The sequence below is a fragment of the Heteronotia binoei genome, chromosome 8, assembly GCF_032191835.1.
Source record: "Heteronotia binoei isolate CCM8104 ecotype False Entrance Well chromosome 8, APGP_CSIRO_Hbin_v1, whole genome shotgun sequence".
Classification (NCBI taxonomy): Eukaryota; Metazoa; Chordata; class Lepidosauria; order Squamata; family Gekkonidae; genus Heteronotia; species Heteronotia binoei.
In genome coordinates, this window is record NC_083230.1 from 117,964,021 (window position 1) to 117,988,046 (window position 24,026).

Genomic DNA, 24,026 nt, shown 5'->3' on the forward strand with positions numbered 1-24,026 from the left:
AGGGGCCCCGGGGAAAGGAGGAAGGCATGTAGTTGGATAAGATGCCAATCCTCCAGGGGTTCTCCGAAGAAGTGCTGTGGTCTCTGTGATACCCAAGTACAGGGTGGCAGAGGACCTTGAGGCCTGGCCTCAGAGCTGGAGAGGGGGATTGGGAGTCCTGTTCCTCTCAATCCAAACCCCTAGACTGAGCAGGTGGTGGCAGTGAGCCCAAGTGGCCAGAGGAGAAATAGCTCCCTCCAAAAAGGGGAACAGGGTCTGGTAGGCAAACCAGGGCCGTTCCGTCACACCATCTGACAGCAATGAAGATCCTGTGAATTCAGGGGGAGGTGTTTGTGAGTTTCCTGCATTGTGCAGGGGGTTGGGCTAGATGACCCTAGAGGTCCCTTCCAACTCTATGATTCTATGAAAGGGCAGCTGCTGCAAGAGCTCTCTCAGCCCTACCTACCTCACAGGGCGTCTGCTGTGGGGGGAGGGAAGGTAAAGGAGATTGTGACCACTCTGAGATTCAAAGTATAGGGTGGGATATAAATCCAATATCTTCTTCTTCGTCTTCTTTTCTAGAGGGCAGGAGGGAAGCCATGTCAGGTGCAGTGATTGAGCTAAAGTTCTGGAGGACAGTGGAAACAAGTCATCGCTGGAAGAGGGCTGGAGGGAGAACAGAGGGAAGATAATTGAGGCCCAGATGCCAAGGTGTCGGGAGAGCCGCTCGGAACTGGGAAGGGAATTTTTGGGACGAAGCCATCATTCTCTGGGGCATGGGAGAGAACCTGCAAAACGGTGTGGGGGGGAGGATAATTGAGTTAAAAGCTGTGATTCTCAAGGACGTGAGGGAAGAGCCCAAGAAGGGTGGGGTGGTGGTGCCATCCTTTCTTGAGGTCTGGGACACGGAGAATATCAGCAGCGAGTAGAAGCCTGTTTCCCAGGGTCTAGTCATGAGGAGTGGGTTGATGATGTGGTTCTCAGATAGGCAATGGGGCCAGGGACGCGTGGGCGGGAAGTGCTTGCACGAGAACACTTTTCTCATTGAGAAAAGCAGTCCCATTGGGCACTCCAGAGTCTTTGTCATCTTTCTAGCAAAGCAGATGAGGCCCAGTTCCTTTGCATATTAGGCCACACCCAGGCCTCAGATTCAGCAGGAGCTCACAGAAGCACAGCTCCTGAATCTTTCTTATGGGTTCCCCTTCTTCTTCCCCACCTACCTTGTCCATTGAATAGTAGGTGAAGCAGCATAACAATCCCTGGAGAAGGAGAGTGGGCAGCCAGCCAACCACCAAAGGCTTTGCCACACCCCCAGCAGCCCTCATTAACCCCCGGAGAAGTCCACAACACTCTTTCCCCACTTCTTATGTGATTTTGGGTGGAGGGTGGCTTGCTGGCCTTTTGACTGGGCCAGCAAGCCACCAGGTGAGTGAGGCCTGCTTGGGCAGGCTGGATCTCTAGCCAGCCCAAGCAGGCCTCACTCGCCAGGGGCTCTGATTTCTTGCATCAGGTTGATTTTGGCTGGCGGGGGGCGGTAGCATATGCTAATGAGCTCCGCGACCTATTTTTCTACAAAATGATCACATTTAATGACCCCACGGTGTTATATTCTGCTGAGGTTCTCTGCATTCTAAAACCTGCCCTACCCAGGCTCCACTCCTAAATCACCAGATATTTCCCAAGTCGGGGCTAGCTACCCTGCTGTGTTTCCAGTTTGGTGTAGTGGTTAAGTGCGCAGACTCTTATCCGGAAGAACCGGGTTTGATTCCCCACTCCTCCACTTGCAGCTGCTGGAATGGCCTTGGGTCAGCCATAGCTCTCGCAGGAGTTGTCCTTGAAAGGGCAGCTTTTGTGAGAGCTCTCTCAGCCCCACCCACCTCACAGGGTGTCTGTTGTGGGGGAGAAGATAGAGAAGATTGCAAGCCACTCTGTGTCTCTGATTCAGAGAGAAGGGCGGAGTTTCCAGACTGGAATTGACTACCCAACTGATGTGATAGAGCAGGGGTGTCGAACTCATTTGTTATGAGGGCCAGAGTGACAATAATAATAATAATACTTTTTATTTATATCCCGCCCTCCCCACCGAAGCAGGCTCAGGGCGGCTCACAACACATAAATACAATGTACAATAAAGCCATACACGATAATTACAATTACAATTATATAAAATCATCCTTAAATCGTTAAAACAACTTGTATTAAAATTAACATTATGGTGCTATGACTAAGGTCTTCTGTAAAATTCAGTGGCTAAAACATATCCAGCGAGGCTTTCTTGGCTCGGTATTAAGTGAAGGCTATTTTAAAGAGGTAGGTCTTGCAGGCCCTGCGGAATTGGTCTAGACATCGCAGGGCCCGTACCTCCTCCGGGAGTTGGTTCCACAGTAGAGGAGCTGCCATGGAGAAGGCCCGGTCCCGGGTGGTCTTCAATCTGGCCTCCCTTAGCCCAGGGATATTCAGCTGGCTCTTTCCAGCTGACCTCAGCGCTCTCTGGAGTTCATATGGGGAGAGACGGTCCCTCAAGTAGGCCGGTCCTCGGCCATATAGGGCTTTAAAGGTAATAACCAGCATTTTGTAACGAACTCGGTACACCACCGGCAGCCAGTGCAGTCCGCGCAGCCCCGGCCGTATGTGCTCCCATGTTGCTTTGGGCCATGTTGGGTTGGGCAGAGCCATGTCAGGCCAGGCCATGTATGTAGCTATTTAAGGTTAGGTTGCAGAGATATAAACTTTATAAAGGGCACAAATACAATTAAATATTTTTTTAAAAAAACTTAAAACATGCTTAAAACGTTAGCACTTGTTGATCTTAAAGGTGCTTTCTTTGTATTTCTCCCATGAGATCCAGGGCAGAGGAAGCTCTGACTCTTTCCTTCCTTCCCCAGGGGACCGGGAGGGGGAGGAGCCTCAGCCAGTAGAAGTAAGAGCGGCTTGGCTCAGTAGCTCTGTTGTGCGCCTGAGAGAGCCTGCCAAAGCAAGCTCTCCCTCCCTCCCTAAGGGGGGAGCCTCAGCCAAAGGAGAAAACAGAGCTTTTGCTCTGTAGCTCTGCTGTGCGATTGAGCAAGCCTTGCAAAGCAAGCTGTTACGCAGAAGGAAGCAAGAGAGAGGGAGAAGGAAGCAGATGACAGCCGGTTGCTCAGGGGCCTGATAGGAGCCCTCCAGGGTTCCTATCAAGGATATTATAGCATTGGAGAAAGTCCAGAGAAGGGCAACTAGAATGATTAAAGGGCTGGAGCACTTTCCCTATGAAGCAAGGTTGAAACGCTTGGGACTCTTTAGCTTGGAGAAACGTCGACTGCGGGGTGACATGATAGAGGTTTACAAGATAATGCATGGGATGGAGAAAGTAGAGAAAGAGGTACTTTTCTCCCTTTCTCACAATACAAGAACTCATGGGCATTCAATGAAATTGCTGAGCAGACAGGTTAAAATGGATAAAAGGAAGTACTTCTTCACCCAAAGGGTGATTAACATGTGGAATTCACTGCCACAGGAGGTGGTGGCGGCCACAAGTATAGCCACCTTCAAGAGGGGTTTAGATAAAAATATGGAGCAGAGGTCCATCAGTGGCTATTAGCCACAGTGTGTGTGTGTATATATAAATTATTGGCCACTGTGTGACACAGAGTGTTGGACTGGATGGGCCGTTGGCCTGATCCAACATGGCTTCTCTTATGTTCTTATGTTCTTGTGCTAGAGAGTCCAGAGCTCGTCGCACCTTGCTAAACAATCTTCACTGGTGACTTTTCTGCTGCACCTGTTCGGTCAGTGCACCGGCCCTTCTCAATCAGCTTTGAAGGCATCTCTTCCCCAGGGTTATGATCAGGCCATTGAAGTGACCTACTTTCTGAAGTGATCTTTCTGTTCTCCCTTCCTGGCACCTGCGCGACCACGATATATTCTTAAAATAGGATATAGTGAGGCAAGACTACAATTCCCAAGAGGTACTGCAAATTTCATTTATTGACTTCATTTATACTCTGTTTTTCTCCTAAAGCGGTTTACGTGGTTCTCTTCTCCTTCAGTTGATCTCCACTACCATCCTGTGAAGTAGGTGACTGGTTCTTACTTTTAAAGTCCTATATGGCCAGGGACCTGCATATCTTAGGGACCGCCTTTCACCACACGTTCCCCAGAGAGCACTTCAGTCAGGGTCACAAATTCTGCTTTCAATCCCTGGCCTTAAAGAGACCAGGCTCATGACAACTAGAGACAGAGCCTTTTCTGTTGTAGTCCCGTGCTGGTGGGACAAGCTCCCTGAGGAGGTTAGGGCCCTGCAAGAGCTTGCACAGTTCCGCAGGGCCTGTAAGACGGCGCTCTTCCACCAGGCCTTTGTAATTTGAGATCACAGGTAGGCTTGCCAATCCTCAGTTCCCAGCGGGGGTTCTTTCACTTTCCCAGGCTCCTTCCCACCCCCCAAGAGGACCATGTGCCTTTCCACCTTAGGAGGCTTCAGTCTCTGATTGAAAGGCGTCCTCTTGGGATGGGGTGTCTGTGTTACTTTGAAGAAGTTGGCAGCAACTTGTGAGTAGAGAGGCCAATCCCTCGCTTTAAAGTCACCAGAAACGGTGCGGGAGGGGGGACGGGACGTCTGCTGAGCACTTCATTATTCCCTATGTGGAGTTCGATTCTCATAGGGTATAATGGGGAATTGATCTGGAGGTTTTGGGGGCTCTGGGGGAGCTGTTTTTTGAGGTAGAGGCACCAACTTTTCAGTATAGTATCTAGCGCCTCTCCCCAAAGTACCCCCCAAGTTTCAAAACGATTGGACCAGGGGGTCCCATTCTATGAGCCCCAAAAGAAGGTGCCCCTATCCTTCATTATTTCCTATGGAAGGGAGACATTTAAAAAGGTGTACTGTCCCTTTAAATGTGATGGCCAGAACTCCCTTGGAGTTCAATTATGCTTGTCACACCCTTGTTCCTGCCTCCACCCCAATGTCTCCTGGCTCCACCCCCAAAGTCTCCTGGCTCCACCCCCAAAGTCCCCAGAGTGGAGATCTAACCACTGCACCATGCCACAGTGGGGGTGTTTTGATTCAAGAAGAAACCTGGAGGGTCAGGGACACAGGGCTCAGCCATTGGCAATATGACATCACTTGGAATTGATGTCGTATCTTACTACATAAAACCATAGAGTTTCCAGAAATTCCTAGAGAGGAATGGCAACTTTTCCAGGTTTCTCCTGGAAATGACATCATGCGGTCAGCATAAGAACTGAGCCATAGGAGTGGGGATATTTTATATTACGCAGTGAAACAACAGTGACATTAGCAGGGGTGGAATTCTAGCAGGAGCTCCGTTGCATATTAGGCCACACACCCCTGATGTAGCCAATCCTCCACTCTGCTGTGGAAGCTCACTGGGTGACCCACTCAACTGCTCAGTGATACACATTAGGCCTCTACTAGCCAGTCTGGAGTAGTGGTTAAGAGCAGAGGACTCTAATCTGGAGAACCAGGTTTGATTCCCCACTCCTCCACATGCAGCCAGCTGCGTGACCTTGGGTCAGTCTCATCTCTCAAAACTCTCACGGCCCCATCTACCACACGGGGTGTCTGGGGGGAGGAGGAGGAGGAGGAGTTGGATTTATACCCCACCTTTCTCTTCAAGTCTCAGAGTGGCTTACAATTTCCTTTCCCGTAAGCCACTGCAAGACTATAAACCACCTTAAGACCAGTGTTCCCTCTAGGTGTGAGCTAGCTCAGTTTTTTAGCCTCTGGCTCACACATTTTTGTCTCAGTTCTGGAAAAATGGCCCCAGAGCAAACTAATTCAATTCAATTCCAACTTAGTACGGACAATTGACCAGCCATAATAATATACAAAATCTCATAGTCACAGGCCATAATTTCTGACTACATAAAAGCAGTCTCATATTCCACCAATGTTAAACCTTTAAAATCGCATTATTAACTATCTCTACTTTGTTAAAAACGTCCGCTTATTTATGGCTAAAAAGCAATATTTTGCTACTGCCTGAGTCACAGACTTCTTAATATCTTCCAATAAGTACGCTGTAGCTCACAGCTTTAACGCCAGTAGTTCACAAAGTAGAATTTTTGCTCACAAGACTCCACAACTTAGGAGTATTGCTTGAGACTCCTTTGGGTAGTGAAGCAAAAAGCGGTCGTTTCCGACCCTGTGGTGACGTTGCTTTCACAACGTTTTCACGGCAGACTTTTTATGGGGTGGTTTGCCACTGCCTTCCCCAGTCATCTACACTTTCCCCGCAGCAAGCTGGGTACTCATTTGACCAGCCTCGGAAGGATGGAAGGCTGAGTCAACCTGAACCCAGCTTCCACCGTGATCGAACTCAGGTCGTGAGCAGAGAGCTCGGACTGCAGTACTGCAGCTTTACCACTCTGCGCCATGAGGCTCTTTAGGTAGTGAAGGAAAGGAAAAGTCCCCTGTGCAAGCACCAGTCGTTTCCGACTCTGGGGTGACATTCACAGCAGACTTTTTTTACAGGGTGATTTGCCGTTGCCTTCCCCAGTCATCTACACTTCCCCCCCAGCAAGCTGGGGACTCTATCGACCTTGGAAGGATGGAAGGCTAAGTCAACCTCGAGCCGGCTACCTGAAAACCCAGCTTCCGCCGGGGATAAAACCAGCTCTTCTTCTGTATGACAGGGAGAGAATATTTTTTTTTGCTCCAGACCAAGGGTCATTTTGTAGGGGAAAAGGTGGTGGAGCTCATCCAGGGATTGTTCAGCAGCTGCACCTACTATTCAATGGACAAGGCGGGAAAGAGGAGGTGGAACTGTCAGAAAGGTTCAAGAGCTGTGCTCCTTTGAGCTCCCGTTGAATCCGAGGCCTGCTCCAGACCTGTTAGCAAACTTCATAGAGGCCGCTCGGTGTCCTTCTAGTCTCCCCTAATGACATCAACCTTTGGCTTTTCTGCACCTTCTTGGCTGTGGCCTCCTCTTTGGCTCCTTTCCACCGAAGCTGGGCTTGATTAATGTTGCAGAAGATGGGGAGAGAAGGCGGGGGGGGGGGGGTTTAAGAATCTTAGCTTCCAAACTCTTATGAGAAAATCTGGATGTCAGTTTTTCCTAGCTGTCAAAAGGCGTACTGCTAAGACTATTTCAAGGCAAGGTCCTTCACAACGCCGCGGCCTAGGGCTGCCAACTCTGGGTGGGGAGATTCCTGGAGATTTGGGGGCTGAGCCTGAGGAGACCAGACTTTGAGGAGGAAAGGGGGCTCAGCAAGGATGAAATGAGGATTGCCAGTCCCCAGGTCTCAGCCGGGGTCTTCCTGGTTTTCAGGGCTTCTCCCTGCCCCCAAACAGTGATATCCCCAGAGGTCATTTGGTAGAAAAATAGGTGGTGGAGCTCATTAGCATAACTCATTAGCATATGCTGCCCCCCCCCCGCTCCCCCAGCCAAAAGCAACCTGATGCAATCCCCGGCATCCCCAGTTAAGAGATATGGAAAACCTCTAAATCAAAAAAATGAATTTTAACAGGGATAAATGTAAAGTTCTGCATTTAGGTAGGAAAAATCCAATGCATGGTTGTAGGATGGGGGAGACTTGTCTTAGCAGTAGTCTGTGTGAAAAGGATCTCGGGGTCTTAATGGATCATACGCCGAACATGAGTCAACAGTGTGATGCAGTGGCTAAAAAGGCCAATGCAATTTTGGGCTGTATCAACAGTATAGTGTCTGGATCACATGATGTGATGGTATTGCTTTACTCTGTTCTGGTCAGACCTCACCTGGAGTATTGTGTTCAGTTTTGGGCACCACATATTAAGAACGACATAGACAAGCTGGAACGGGTCCAGAGGAGGGCGACGAAGATTGTGAGGGGTCTGGAGACCAAGTACTATGAAGAAAAGTTGAAGGAGCTGGGCATGTTTAGCCTGGAGAGGAGGCGGCTGAGAAGTGATATGATCACCATCTTCAAGTCCTTGAAGGGCTGTCATCTAGAGGATGGGGTGGAATTGTTTTCTGTGGCCCCGGAAAGTAGGACCAGAACCAATGGGTTGAAATTAAATCAAAAGAGTTTCCGGCTCAACATTAGGAAGAACTTCCTGACCATTAGCGCGATTCCTCAATGGAACAGGCTTCCACAGGAGGTGGTGGGCTCTCCTTCCTCGGAGGTTTTTAAACAGAGGCTAGATGGCCATCTGATAGCAATGAAGATCCTGTGAATTTAGGGGGAAGTGTTTGTGAGTTTCCTGCATTGTGCAGGGAATTGGACTAGATGACCCTGGAGGTCCCTTCCAACTCTATGATTCTATGATTCTGCCTGAGACCCTCGAGAGCTCCTGCCAGTCTGAGTAGACAATACTGACGTTGATGGACCAGTGTTCTGATTTAGTATATGGCAGCTTCATGTGTATGTCTGTTACTGGGTACCTTCTCTATGCCCCTTTTCTGTAGCACCTGCTGATGAATCACTGAATCGTTTCTTGAATGAGATTCATGAAATGGGGAAGGGAGAAGAAAGAGGGCAATTCACAGTTTGGCCTCCTCTGACCAAATTGCAGTGCCTTGACATTCTTTGGCCAAGGCAACGAGCTGCAGAGCAAGAGAAAGAAGGGGGCCATGTCCCTGTGATTGTGCAAGCCATGTAGAAAGCCGTCTGTCCGGCTGTGGGTGGACTTTACGTCTGTGGCATTTTACTGCCCTCGAGCCAGCCGCCGCTGGCAGATTCTGGGTGGCTGCCAAGCATGGTATCTTTCTGATCTCTCGTACTGTAAACCTACCCAGACCAAAGAGGAGACTGGCTATATTTGCTCAGGCTCCTACCCTTTCAACAATGAATTTAATATAGTGCGTTTAGCATGCCTCGATGAGCCAGCCAAGATCTGCCAACAGGAAAGTGATTGAAAGATCTGCTCCTGATGTTTTTGTATATATATATTTTAAAAAATACTTTAAATTGCAGGCATATGGGGCTGTGTGGGATAACAACACAAGAGAAGCCATGTTGGATCAGGCCAATAGTCCGTCCAGTCCAACACTCATTGTCACACAGTGGATAAAACCCAGGGGCCATCAGGAGGTCCACCAGGCAGGGCCATTAGAGCATAAGAGAAGCCATGTTGGATCAGGCCATTGGCCCATCCAGTCCAATACTCTGTGTCCCGCGGTGGCCAAAAAACCCAGGGGGCATCAAGAAGTCCACCAGCAGGGCCATAAGAACATAAGAAAAGCCGACTTGGATCAATCCCATGGCCCATCCAGTCCAACACTCTGTGTCACACACTGGCCAAAAGCCAGGGACCATCAGGAGGTACATCAGTGGGGCCAGGACTCTAGAAGCCTTTTCATTGTTTCCCCCCACAAGCACCAAGAATACAGAGCATTACTGCCCCAGACATAAGAACATAAGAGAAGCCATGTTGGATCAGGCCAGTGGCCCATTCAGTCCAACACTCTGTGTCACATAAGAACATAAGAGGAGCCATGTTGGATCAGGCCAATGGCCAAACCAGCCCAACACTCTGTGTCACACAGTGGCCAAAACCCAGGTGCCCTCAGGAGGTCCACCAGCAGGGCCAGCACTCCAGAAACCTTCCGATTGTTGACCCCCCAGGCACCAAGTAAATAGCATCACTGCCCCAGACAGAGTGTTCCATTTATACCTTGTGGCTAATAGCCACTGATGGACCTCTGCTCCAGATGTTTATCCAATCCCCTCCTGAAGCTGTTTATGATTATAGCTGCCACCACTTCCAGTGGCAGTGAATTCCACATGTTAAATTTGCATCATCACAATTGACATCATCACAGCCAAGTTGCTATTCAGCTTTTCATGTAATGGACTTCTAAATTAAACCACTGTTATGGTCCCCATTTTGCAGAAGGTAAGGTACTGAGGCTGAGAAAACAGGGGCTTGTCCACATTGTGAAGAAGAAGAAGATGATATTGGATTTATATCCCGCCCCCCACTCCGAAGAGTCTCAGAGCGGCTCACAATCTCCTTTACCTTCCTCACCCCCCTCCATAACAGACACCCTGTGAGGTAGATGAAGATATTGGATTTCTATCCCGCCCTCCACTCCAAAGAGTCTCAGAGGGGCTCACAATCTCCTTTACCTTCCCCCCCCCCCACAACAGACACCCTGTGAGGTAGATGAAGATATTGGATTTATATCCCACCCTCCACTCCAAAGAGTCTCAGAGCGGCTCACAATCTCCTTTTATCTTCCTCCCCCACAACAGACACCCTGTGAGGTGGGTGGGGCTGAGAGAGCTCTCCTGGAAGCTGCCCTTTCAAGGACAACCTCTGCCAGAGCTATGGCTGACCTAAGGCCATTCCAGCAGGTGCAAGTGGAGGAGTGAGGAATCAAACCCGGTTCTCCCAGATAGGAGTCCGCACGCTTAAGCACTACACCAAACTGGCCCTCCATTGTGAGCTTTCTAGCCTCCAAGTGGGGGGCTGGAGTAGGGTTGCTAACCTCCAGGTGCGTCCTGGAGATCTGGCAGGATTGCAGCTGAGCTCCTGGCAATAGAGAATCATTCATTCATTAGATTTTTGGGGCCTCCACTCACCCAAAGGGTCTCATGGTGACTTGCAACATTAAAACCAATAAATTTTTTTAAAAACAATAATAAATAACAAATTATAATAGAAGAAGAAGATACTGCATGAATAGGGTTGCCAATCCCCAGGTGGGGGCAGGGGATCTCCTGGTTGCGAGGCCCTTCCCCCCCACTTCAGGGTCATCAGAAAGCGGCAGGTGGGGGGGGGGGAAATATCTGCTGGGCGCTCCAGTGTTCCCTATGAAGACCAACTCCCACAGGGTATAATGGTGAATTGATCTCAAGTAAAGCATCTGGTGCCGCTCCCCAAAATACCCTCCAAGTTTCAAAAAGATTGGATCAGGGGGTCCAATTCTATGAGTCCCCCAAAAAGGTGCCCCTATCGTTCATTATTTCCTATGGAAGGAAGGCATTTAAAAGGTGTGCTGTGATGGCCAGAACTCCCTTGGAGTTCAATGATGCTTGTCACAGCCTTACTCCTGGCTCCACCCCCCAAAGTCTCCTGCCCCCCCCCCAAAGTCCCCAGGTATTTCTTGAATTGGACTTGGCAACCCTACATCAGAAGCAACATTAATCGCAGCAGGGCCTTTTCTGTACAAGCCCCTCACTCTGTCCATCCCTTCCTCGAAAGACCTGTCAGATGCACAGCTCAGTTACTGTTCTATTCCTTTTCAAAAGACCTTTGAATTATCACTGGGACTCTGGATAGCGTAGACTGTTTGTTAGGGCTTTCAACTCTGGGTTGGGAAATTTGGGGTGGAGCTTGGGGAAGAGGGGAGGGACAGCAATAAGGCCCTTTCCATACACTTTCAATGTGCTTGGCAGCTAGAATTTACCAAGGGAAATGACAAAATCCACTTGCAAATGGTAACTGAAGAGGATTGAAACTGAGAGCCACTTTGGTGTAGTGGTTAAGTGTGTGGACTCTTATCTGGGAGAACCGGGTTTGATTCCCCACTCCTCCACTTGCACCTGCTGGAATGGCCTTGGGTCAGCCATAGCTCTGGCAGAGGTTGTCCTTGGAAGGGGAGCAGCTCCTATGAGAGTTCTCTTAGTCACACCTACCTCACAGGGTGTCTGTTGTGGAGGGGGAAGGTAGAGGAGATTGTAAGCCACTCTGAGACTCTGGGATTCAGAGTGGAGGGCAGGATATAAATCCAATGTTCAGAGTATAGGATGGGATATAAATCAAATATCTTCTTCTTCTTCTTCTTTATTTAATAAGTGTGAAAGCACCCTAAGGGTATATAGGTGTTATCTCCTTGAATGGGATGCCTCTCTTTGTCTTAACCTGGAAGCTGCTCTCTGACCCTTCCTCTGTTTCCCTTTGTCCTCTCACTGCTCTCACATGGCCTTTCCTGGAGACACATGCAATTCTCACCTGCAGATACAAGAGCCAGTTTGGTGTAGTGGTTAAGTGTGCGGACTCTTATCTGGGAGAACCGGGTTTAATTCCTCACTCCTCCACTTGCACCTGCTGGAATGGCCTTGGGTCAGACATAGCTCTCGCAGAGGTGTCCTTGAAAGGGCAGCTTCTGGGAGAGCCCTCTCAGCCCCACCCACCTCACAGGGTGTCTCTTGTGGGGGTGGGGAGGAAGGGAAAGGAGATTGTGAGTCGCTCTGAGACTCTTCAGAGTGGAGGGCGGGATATAAATCCAATATCTTCATCTACCTCACAGGGTGTCTGTTGTGGGGGGAGAAGATAAAGGAGATTGTGAGCCGCATTGAGACTCTGAGTGGAAGGCGGAATATAAATCCAATGTCTTCTTTTTCTTCTTCTCATACCGCCACACATGTGATGCTTGACAAGCTGGCCATTTCTGGTTTTGTGTGTGTCTGTGTGGGTGGGTGTGCTTTCTTGGTATTTGTGAGCGCACACACATCCATGTGTGGAAGTCTTGGAAACTTCTGGAGTCCCCTACTGGAGTCTGGAAGATGTTCAGGAAAGTGGCTTGATACAGCCCGCCTCTGCCTCCCCTCCCTGGTATTCCCTGGAGGTCCCCCGTCCAAATACTTGCCAGGGTCAGCTTAGCTTCCAGGATCTGATAAGCAGGCCTTTTTTTTGTAGCAGCAACTTCTTTGTGTATTAGGCCTGCTGTAAGCTCCAGGAGGATTGGCTACATCAGGGGGGGGGGGTGTCCTAATATGCAAAGGAGGTCCTGCTAGAATTCCTTACAGGGCTCCTCTTACAGGGCCTGCTGTAAGTTCCAGGAGGTTTGGCTACATCAGGGGTGTGTGGCCTAATATGCAAAGGAGGTCCTGCTAGAATTCCTTACAGGGCTCTTCGTACAGGGGCTACTGGAAGCTCCAGGAGGATTGGCTACATCAGGAGGATGTGGCCTAATAGGCAAAGGAGGTCCTGCTAGAATTCCTTACAGGGCTCTTCTTACAGGGCCTGCTGTAAGCTCCAGGAGGATTGGCTACATCAGGGGGTGTGGCCTAATAGGTAAAGGAGGTCCTGCTAGAATTCCTTACAGGGCTCTTCTTACAGGGCCTGCTGTAAGCTCCAGGAGGATTGGCTACATCAGGGGGTTTGTGGCCTAATAGGCAAAGGAGTTCCTGCTACAAAAAAAAAAAAGCCCTGAAGATCAGACTTACCTGGGTTACCCTCGTCAGGGCCTAGCTGGCTGATTGTGACGTGGAAAATACTCTTTAGTTTTGGCATTTCTCTTTTTGACTGCAACCTGAATGTGAACTGGATCTACTCAAATAAATGTCTGTGCACCACTTTTTTGGAAGAGCCCCGTGGCGCAGAGTGGTAAAGCTGCAGTACTGCAGTCCGAGCTCTCTGCTCACGACTTGAGTTTGATCCCGGTGGAAGCTGGGTTCAGGTAGCTGGCTCAAGGTTGACTCAGCCTCGCATCCTCCCGAGGTTGGTCAAATGAGTCCCCAGCTTGCTGGGGGGAATGTGTAGATGACTGGGGAAGGCAATGGCAAACCGCCCCTATAACAAGTCTGCCGTGAAAACGTCATGATGTGATGTCACCTCAGAGTAAGGTTGCCAATCCCCAGGTGAGGGCAGGGGATCCCCTGGTTTGGAGGCCCTCCCCCCGCTTCAGGGTCATCAGAAAGCGGGGGAGGGGGGAAGGAAATGTCTGCTGGGAACTCTATTATTTCCTATGGAGACTTATTCCCATAGGAAATAATGGAGAATTGATTTGCAGGTACCTGGGGCTCTGGGGGGGGCTGTTTTTTGAGGTAGAGGTACCAAAGTTTCTGTATAGCATCTAGTGCCTCTCCCCAAAATACCTCCCAAGTTTCAAAAAGATTGGACCAGGGGATCCAATTCTATGAGCCCCCAAAGAAGGTGCCCCTATCCTTCATTATTTCCTATGGCAGGAAGGCATTAAAAGGCATGTCCCTTTGAATGTGATGACCAGAACTCCCTTTGGAGTTCAATGATGCTTGTCACACCCTTAATGTCTCCTGGCTCCACCCCCAAAGTCTCTTGGCTCCACCCCCCAAAGTCCCCAGATATTTCTTGAATTGGACTTGGCGACCCTACCCCAGAGTTGGAAATGACTGGTGCTTGCACAGGGGACTACCTTTACCTCTTCTTGTAGTGTATTTCATGGGAGATTTATTTACTGCACTCCGTATCTCGCTCCTATCACCAGACAAAACTGTGCTATATTAACCAAATCTCCCAATTCGAAACTCTCCAGGCTCCATCTTGAAGCTGGCACCCCTTCTCCCCGCTGCCTCCCCGCCGCCTCCCCGCCGCTGGCATACATCCTGTTGGGTGTATTTTTGCCTGCGTGTCTTGTTTTGTTTTTAGTAGCTGTGCTATTCTCGTCTTTTGTTCTGCCCTCGATGGGCCCGCTCTGTTTACTTGCACGGTTTAAACCGATGCTGCTTTGATCTGGTTTTACCGTTTCTGGTAACGTATCCGGACCCTGGCACTCGGGAATCCGGGGAACGGGGTAAATTTACTTTTCACCCTTGTGTGCTTTCCCCAATCAAAAATGCCCCTCTGTGGAAGACGGGGCCCCTGTCAAGGTCAACGAGCAATCCCCAACCCCCACTAAGGGGGTCTTTCTCTCTCTCCCTCCTAACAAAGCTAAAAACAGCTGTTTTTGCAGCAGGAGGGAAAGCGGTAACTGTTTTGCCTAACTGCCCATCTCTGAACCCTCACCTGCTCCCCTACGAACCCCAAAGCAGATGTCAAAAGGCCCAGCTGCGACGGCGAGCCGAAAACAACGGTCACCTGGCCCCACCCCCTCAACAACCAAAATGGCAGGCCTGGTTGGGTTTTTTTTTTTTTTACAAGCTAAATTAATACACCTTTTCCTCCAATGAGATGTCCTCGTGGGAAGCCGGAGAGCCCCAGATCTTAGAGAGGAAAGAGCAGCTAGGTTTTTCTTCCCCCTTTACAGGCTCTGGGAAAAGGGGTTGCTCAGGCTTGAAGAACGCCAGGTTTTGAAAGTGTCGGTTGGTGCCCGGCGGTGGCAGAGGGGACATGTAACTCGCACGCTTTTGAGGCATATAGATTGTTTCCTGTTAATGCATGACTAACCGTGCAGGATAGGAACACAAACCCGCAGCACGAAGCTATAGGAAACACTCGAAACGCTCCGCGAGCTGGCCTTGCAGACAAAGCTATTTGCTGCTGAGCTGTTTGGCCTGCATTCTGGAAAGGAAGGAAACGTAAAAAGCCGAAGCCGGTGCCAACTTGAACGGTTTTGTTTTTTTTTTTCGTGCAAAATTATTTCTTATGAGATATTATAATCACGGTTTTTTTCAGCTGCAGTCGGGGGTCATTTTGTAGGAAAAGAGGTGCTGGAGCTCATTAGCACAACTCATCGGCACAACTCATTTGCATAGGCCACACCCCCTGGCATCACCGGAAGGTGGACTATGGTTGCCAATCCCCAGGTGGGGGCAGGGGACCCCCCAGGGTCATCAGAAAGCGGGGAGGGGAGAACTCTCAGCTAGGCACTCCATTATTCCCTATGGAGATCGATTCCCATAGGGTATAATGGAAAATTGATCTGCAGGTATCTGGGGCTCTGGGAGTGCTGTTCTTTGAAGTAGAGGCACCAAATTTTCAGCATAGCATTCAATGCTTCTTTTCAAAAGACCCTCCAAGTTTCAAAAAGATTGGACCAGGGGGCCCAGTTCTATGAGCCCCCATAGAAGGTGCCCCTATCCATTATTTCCAATGGAGGGAAGGCATTTAAAAGCTGTGCAGTCCCTTTAAATGTGATGCCCAGAACTCCCTTTGGAGTTCAATAGTGCTTGTCACAACCTTGCTCCTGGCTCCTCCCCCAATGTCTCCTGGCTCCGCCCCCAAAGTCCCCAGATATTTCTTGAGTTGATGAAGAAGTTGATGATGATGATGATGATGATGATGATGATGATGATGATGATGATGATGATGATGATGATGATATTGGATTTATATCCCGCCCTCCACTCCATCTCAGAATCTCAGAGCAGCACACAATCTCCATTATCTTTCTCCCCCACAAAAGACACCCTGTGAGGTAGGTGGGGTGAGAGAGCTGCCCTTTCAAGGACAATTCCTGCGAGAGCTATGGCTGACCCAAGGCCATTCCAGCAGGTGCAAGTGGAGGAGTGGGGAATCAAACCCGGTTCTCCCAGATAAGAGTCCACCCACTTTACCATTACACTAAACTGGCTCTCCGGCAAAGTGTGTTGATCTTAAGACTGCTATGAGCCACAAGACATGAACATCAGAAGTTTGAGAGCCGCAAGACAAGGAAGGAAGGAAGGAAGGAAGGAAGGAAGGAAGGAAGGAAGGAAGGAAGGAAGCAAGGAAGCAAGGAAGCAAGGAAGCAAGGAAGCAAGGAAGCAAGCAAGCAAAATAGATGGGGGAGGGAAGAAGAAGTAGACTGCAGATTTATACCCCGCCCTTCTCTCTGAATCAGAGACTCAGAGTGGCTCACAATCTCCTATATCTTCTCCCCCCACAACAGACACTCTTTGAGGTGGGTGGGGCTGAGAGAGCTTTTCCAGAATCTGTCCTTGCAAAGACTACAAGAGCTCTGGCTGACCCGAGGCCATTCCAGCAGCTGCAAGTGGAGGAGTGGCAAGTGGGGACTCAAACCCGGTTCCCCCAGATAAGAGTCCGCACACTTAACCACTACACCAATTGGCTCATTACCAACCTTAAGATGACCACATGGGCACCAAAACCATCTTAGAATAGAGGGAGGGACAGAGTGGGGTTGTGGTTAAAGGGTTGGACTAGAATCTGGGAGACCCAGGTTTGAATCCCCACTGTGCCGCCAAAGCTCACAGGGTGACCTTGGACCAGTTATGCACTCTCAGTCTAGACTACCTCACAGGGCTGTTCGGAAGAAAAAATGGAGAAGAGAATGATGGAAGCGCCTTTTGGTCCTCATTGGGAGTAGGGTTAAGAACATAAGAGAAGCCATGTTGTATCAAGCCAATGGCCCATCCAGTCCAAATCTCTGTCACACAGTGGCCAAAAAAACCAAGTGCCATCAGGAGGTCCACCAGTGGGGCTAGAAGCCCTCCCACTGTGACCTCCCAAGCACCAAGAATGCCCCAGATAGAGAGTTCCAACGATAAGCTGTGTCTGATAGGCACTGATGGACCTCTGCTCCATGATGGGTTGTCAGGTCCCACCTGCCTGCTGGCAGGGGGATCCTGGCACTGTTCCGGGAGTCTTCTGGTGCGCGAAGCACACATGGTGTGGTGATGTCACCTGGAAGCAGGGCTTCTTTTTGTAGCAGGAACTCCTTTGCATATTAGGCCACACACCCCTGGTGTAGTCAATCCTCCTGGAGCTTACAGTAGGCTCTGCACTAAGCTCTTGGAGGATTGGCTACATCAGGGAGGTGTGGCATACTATGAAAAGAAGTTCCTGCTACAAAAAAAGCCCTGCCAGGAAGTGACGTCATTGCATCACCAATGTTGTGCGTGACACTCTAGGTCAGGGGTGTCAAATATGCAGCCCAGGGGCCAAATCAGGCCCCCAGAGGGCTCCTATTAGGCCCCCAAGCAACTGTCTGTCATCTGCTTCCTTCTTCCTCTCTCTTGCTTCCTTCTGCATCACAGCTTGTTTTGCCAGGCTTGCTCAATCGCACAGGAGCTACAGAGCAAAACCTCCATTTTCTCCATTGGCTGAGGCTTCTCCCTTGGGAAGGAAGGGGAGGAGGCAGAGCTTGCTTTGCCAGGCTCTCTCAATCGCACAGCAGAATTACTGAGCCAAGCCTCTCTTCCTCCTATTGCCTGAGGCTCCTCCCCCTCTTGGTCCCCTGGGGAAGGAAGGAAGGAAAGAGCCAGAGCTTCCTTTGTCCAGTTCCCAGGATCCCATGGGAGAAATACAAAGAAAGCACTTTTAAGACCAATGAGTACTAATGTTTTAAGCATGTTTTATTTTACATTTTTTTAAAAAAAGAAAATCTTTAATTGTTTTTGTCCATGTCCCTTAAAGTTTATATCTCTGCTACCTAATTTTAAATAGGAACACACACGGCCCAGCCTGACACGGCCCGGCCCAACAAGGTCTCGTTTATGTCAGATCCGGCCCTCGTTACAAATGAGTTTGACACCCCTGCCATAGAGGTTGGCCAAAACCCAGAGTGTTGCCACGCAACATCAGCAACACGACGACATCACTTTTGAGCGATGTCATCATGTCATGGATGTTACACCATGATGTTCAGGGAGAGGTGGGGGGGTGTTGCCTGCCCACCAGCTGGGAAACAGTGAATCGGAGGACCCCAGACCCGGGGATCCCCTGTCAGGACCATAGGTTTGGCAATCCTAATTGGAATATTTAAAAAGTCAATACATTTTTTAAAATTCCCAGTTTGGCATGCCACCAGTCCCCCAGCGGTGCCATAAAGGTGGAAGCAATCCGCCTGAGGCTCATTACCACGCCATTCCTGCAAAACCCATCTCTTTTTGTTTGGGAGGGGGGAGAGAACCGCAATTATTTTGTTTAAACCTTTTTTGCAGTCTTGTTAGCTTCCTCAAGTTCTGACAGAAGGGCAGAGGCTCAATCAGGATGGACAACAGCGAATGCTTCTATACACAGAGAACAGTTAAAATGTGGAATTGGCCGCTGGAGGGTGTCGTGACAGCTACAGGATGAAAGAGCTTTCAAAGGAGATTAGATAGGTTCGTGGAGGATCATTCTATCAATGGCTACTAGCCATGGGGACTGAAGGGAATCTCCACATTCAGAGGCACTAATCCTCTGAATCCCAGAGCCAGGAGGCAACATCAGGGGAAGGCCTCAGCCTCTATGCCCTGTTGTTGGCCCTCCAGAGGAACTGGTTGGCCACTGTGTGAGACAGGATGCTGGAGCAGATGGACCACTCGTCTGATCCAGCAGGGTTCTTCTTACGTTCTTATGAAAGCCTCAGCCTCTATGCCCTGTCGTCTACCCTCCAGCCACTGTGTGAGACAGAATGCTGGACTAGATGCACCACTGGTCTGATCCAGCAGGGCTCTTCTTATGTTCTTAGGATGCTGGACTAGATGGACCCCTGGTCTGATCCAGCAGGGCTCTTCTGATGTTCTTAGGATGCTGGACTAGATGCACCACTGGTCTGATCCAGCAGGGCTCTTCTTATGTTCTTAGGATGCTGGACTAGATGGACCACTGGTCTGATCCAGCAGGGCTCTTCTTATGTTCTTAGGATGCTGGACTAGATGGACCACTGGTCTGATCCAGCAAGGCTCTTTTTATGTTCTTAGGATGCTGGACTAGATGGACCCCTGGTCTGGTCCAGCAGAGCTCTTCTGATGTTCTTAGGATGCTGGACTAGATGGACCCCTGGTCTGATCCATCAGGGCTCTTCTGATGTTCTTAGGATGCTGGACTAGATGGACCTCTGGTCTGATCCAGCAGGGCTCTTTTGAGGTTCTTAGGATGCTGGACTAGATGGACCCCTGGTCTGATCCAGCAGGGCTCTTTTTATGTTCTTAGAATGCTGGACTAGATGGACCCCTGGTCTGATCCAGCAGGGCTCTTCTGATGTTCTTAGGATGCTGGACTAGATGGACCCTTGGTCTGATCCAGCAGGGCTCTTCTGATGTTCTTAGGATGCTGGACTAGATGGACCTCTGGTCTGATCCAGCAGGGCTCTTTTGAGGTTCTTAGGATGCTGGACTAGATGGACCCCTGGTCTGATCCAGCAGGGCTCTTCTGATGTTCTTAGGATGCTGGACTAGATGGACCCCTGGTCTGATCCAGCAGGGCTCTTTTTATGTTCTTAGGATGCTGGACTAGATGGACCCCTGGTCTGGTCCAGCAGAGCTCTTCTGATGTTCTTAGGATGCTGGACTAGATGGACCCCTGGTCTGATCCATCAGGGCTCTTCTGATGTTCTTAGGATGCTGGACTAGATGGACCTCTGGTCTGATCCAGCAGGGCTCTTTTGAGGTTCTTAGGATGCTGGACTAGGTGGACTATTGGTCTGATCCAGCAGGGCTCTTCTGATGTTCTTAGAATGCTGAACTAGATGGACCACTGGTCTGATCCAGCAGGGCTCTTTTTAGGTTCTTAGGATGCTGGACTAGATGGACTATTGGTCTGATGCAGCAGGGCTCTTCTGATGTTCTTAGGATGCTGGACTAGATGGACCACTGGTCTGATCCAGCAGGGCTCTTTTGAGGTTCTTAGGATGCTGGACTAGATGGACTATTGGTCTGATCCAGCAGGGCTCTTCTGATGTTCTTAGAATGCTGAACTAGATGGACCACTGGTCTGATCCAGCAGGGCTCTTTTGAGGTTCTTAGGATGCTGGACTAGATGGACTATTGGTCTGATCCAGCAGGGCTCTTCTGATGTTCTTAGAATGCTGAACTAGATGGACCACTGGTTTGATCCAGCAGGGCTCTTCTGATGTTCTTAGGATGCTGGACTAGATGGACCATTGGCCTGATCCAGCAGGGCTCTTCTTATATTCTTAGGATGCTGGACTAGATGGACCCCTGGTCTGATCCAGCAGGGCTCTTCTGATGTTCTTAGGATGCTGGACTAGATGGACCCCTGGTCTGATCCAGCAGGGCTCTTTTTATGTTCTTAGGATGCTGGACTAGATGGACCCCTGGTCTGGTCCAGCAGAGCTCTTCTGATGTTCTTAGGATGCTGGACTAGATGGACCCCTGGTCTGATCCATCAGGGCTCTTCTGATGTTCTTAGGATGCTGGACTAGATGGACCTCTGGTCTGATCCAGCAGGGCTCTTTTGAGGTTCTTAGGATGCTGGACTAGATGGACCCCTGGTCTGATCCAGCAGGGCTCTTTTTATGTTCTTAGAATGCTGGACTAGATGGACCCCTGGTCTGATCCAGCAGGGCTCTTCTGATGTTCTTAGGATGCTGGACTAGATGGACCCTTGGTCTGATCCAGCAGGGCTCTTCTGATGTTCTTAGGATGCTGGACTAGATGGACCTCTGGTCTGATCCAGCAGGGCTCTTTTGAGTTTCTTAGGATGCTGGACTAGATGGACCCCTGGTATGATCCAGCAGGGCTCTTCTGATGTTCTTAGGATGCTGGACTAGATGGACCCTTGGTCTGATCCAGCAGGGCTCTTCTGATGTTCTTAGGATGCTGGACTAGATGGACCTCTGGTCTGATCCAGCAGGGCTCTTTTGAGGTTCTTAGGATGCTGGACTAGATGGACCCCTGGTCTGATCCAGCAGGGCTCTTCTGATGTTCTTAGGATGCTGGACTAGATGGACCCCTGGTCTGATCCAGCAGGGCTCTTTTTATGTTCTTAGGATGCTGGACTAGATGGACCCCTGGTCTGGTCCAGCAGAGCTCTTCTGATGTTCTTAGGATGCTGGACTAGATGGACCCCTGGTCTGATCCATCAGGGCTCTTCTGATGTTCTTAGGATGCTGGACTAGATGGACCTCTGGTCTGATCCAGCAGGGCTCTTTTGAGGTTCTTAGGATGCTGGACTAGGTGGACTATTGGTCTGATCCAGCAGGGCTCTTCTGATGTTCTTAGAATGCTGAACTAGATGGACCACTGGTCTGATCCAGCAGGGCTCTTTTTAGGTTCTTAGGATGCTGGACTAGATGGACTATTGGTCCGATGCAGCAGGGCTCTTCTGATGTTCTTAGGATGCTGGACTAGATGGACCACTGGTCTGATCCAGCAGGGCTCTTTTGAAGTTCTTAGGATGCTGGACTAGATGGACTATTGGTCTGATCCAGCAGGGCTCTTCTGATGTTCTTAGAATGCTGAACTAGATGGACCACTGGTCTGATCCAGCAGGGCTCTTTTGAGGTTCTTAGGATGCTGGACTAGATGGACTATTGGTCTGATCCAGCAGGGCTCTTCTGATGTTCTTAGAATGCTGAACTAGATGGACCACTGGTTTGATCCAGCAGGGCTCTTCTTATGTTCTTAGGATGCTGGACTAGATGGACCACTGGTATGATCCAGCAGGGCTCTTCTGATGTTGCTAAACAAAATGGCCGCACCATATGAACAAAGATTCTAAACAGCCCCGAGCATCCTCATTCCATTGGCTCGGAAACAGATTTGGGGCAACAACCACCTAATGATCTTGCATGGACTTTCCAGTCTGTCCACAAATGTTTGTTCCTCCAATTCAGTCACATACTTATGAAGTGATAAAACGAGCCCACAACTGTTGACAGTAAATGAGGCAATATTTACACAATACGGCAGGGCCTGGCTTCCTTGTCGGGAGCCAAATATCTCCTTCCCGACAGCAGACAGATCTGTAAGGTGTCATGCTGGAATGATAAAGGCCCAGTTAGAATATTAAAACCTTTGGACCCTGACCTTGTGGTATATATTTTTATTTAGGGACGCTTAACCACTTCACCACCAAATTGACTCACAGGAGTGGAGCTCCAGAACCTCTAAATTTTTATTGTGCTCTTTCATGCTTACTTACCCGCCTCCCACAAATGCTTGCTTCTGGGCTCCATTATTCAACTCTAATCCCAGGGGATCTCCAGCCACCACCTGGAGGCTGGCAACTCTATAACCCACTGAGGTCTCTCCCCAAACTCTGCCCCGCCCAGGCTCCATCCCCAAACCTCCAGCACTTTCCCAACCCTCAGCTGACAGCCCCATCGGTGACCTCTAGGGGCACCCTAACCCATCGGTGACCTCTAGAGGAACCCAACCATAAACCGTTATGGTCAAAACAGCAATAAAACATGCCTGCCAAACCACCATCAACTCCAATAAAAACACGCTCTGCTATAAAAGCATCGTTTAAAAGGCATTCGGCAAGTGGGAGAAACAGAAAGGACAAAAAATTCCCTCACACAGGAAGTCTGGTTTGGATCCAGAAGCCTTTGAAAGTCCCCAATAGGCCTTCAGGCAGGAAAGGAAGGTCCCACTTGGCCATCTGGCAGCAATGCTGATTCGGTGAACTAAGGCCTACCATGAGACGGAGAGCAGGAAGGGCCGCATCAGGGCTTAGTCCTCGTGGCCCTTTCTTACATGCCCAGAGCAATGCTGCTTGCCACTTTGGGGTCATCCGCGAATTTTTCTCCAGACCAGTTTGGCCAGGGATCCTGGAGGATCCTGGAGGTTTTTTTGGAGGGGGGGTAGGGTTGCCAATCCCCAGGAAGGGACAGGGGATCCCCTGGTTTGGAGGCCGTCCCCCCCGCTTGAGGGTCGTCAGAAAGCGGGGGGAGGGGAGGGAAATGTCTCCTGGGAACTCTATTATTCCCTATGGAGATTTATTCCCATAGAAAATAATGGAGAATTGATCCGCGGTTATCTGGGGCTCTAGGGGGGGGGCTCCCTCTGGGAATCCTACCCCCCCAGGGAAAGTGTATGCGCAATACATAGCCTCTCCTCTCCCGGTGTAGTGAATGCCGCGTGGTCACTGTCTGGCTATGCCTGGCAGATGGTCACTGCAATGGCCTCTCCTGCATTACTGCATCCGTAGCAACACCTTCTCACTGGTCCCCCCCGTTTTTCACAGAGTTTGCTACGTCATGGTGCGACCGAATTGTCCGGCGGTATAACCGGATGGGCAGGCTGGGCCCACCAACCTTGCCAGCCTAAGAGAAGGAAAACTCTAACATCAAACCTGGGCAGATAGAGCTCGTTAATGTAACACCTACCACCTGGAGGACTCGCTGCCGGCGTCCCGGCTTACTGGGCCATGGCAGATGACCCCCAGGTGAAAGGGTGGAGCCAGTACCGTGCACACTGGGCTTCACCTAAAAAATTCCTCTGCGCAGGCCTGAAGGGCATATCCATCTGGGGCTCTGGGGGGAGGGGCCTGTTTTTTGAGGTAGAGGCACCAACGTTTCAGTATAGCATCTAGTGCCTCTCCCCAAAATACCCCCCAAGTTTCAAAAAGATTGGACCAGGGGGTCCAATTCTATGAGCCCCAAAAGAAGGTGCCCCTATCCTTCGTTATTTCCTATGGAAGGAAGGCATTTAAAAGGTGTGCCATCCCTTTAAATGTGATGGCCAGAACTCCCTTTGGAGTTCAATTATGCTTGTCACAGCCTTGATCTTGGCTCCACCCCTAATGTCTCCTGGCTCCACCCCCAAAGTCTCCTGGCTCCACCACCAAAGTCCCCAGATATTTCTTGAAT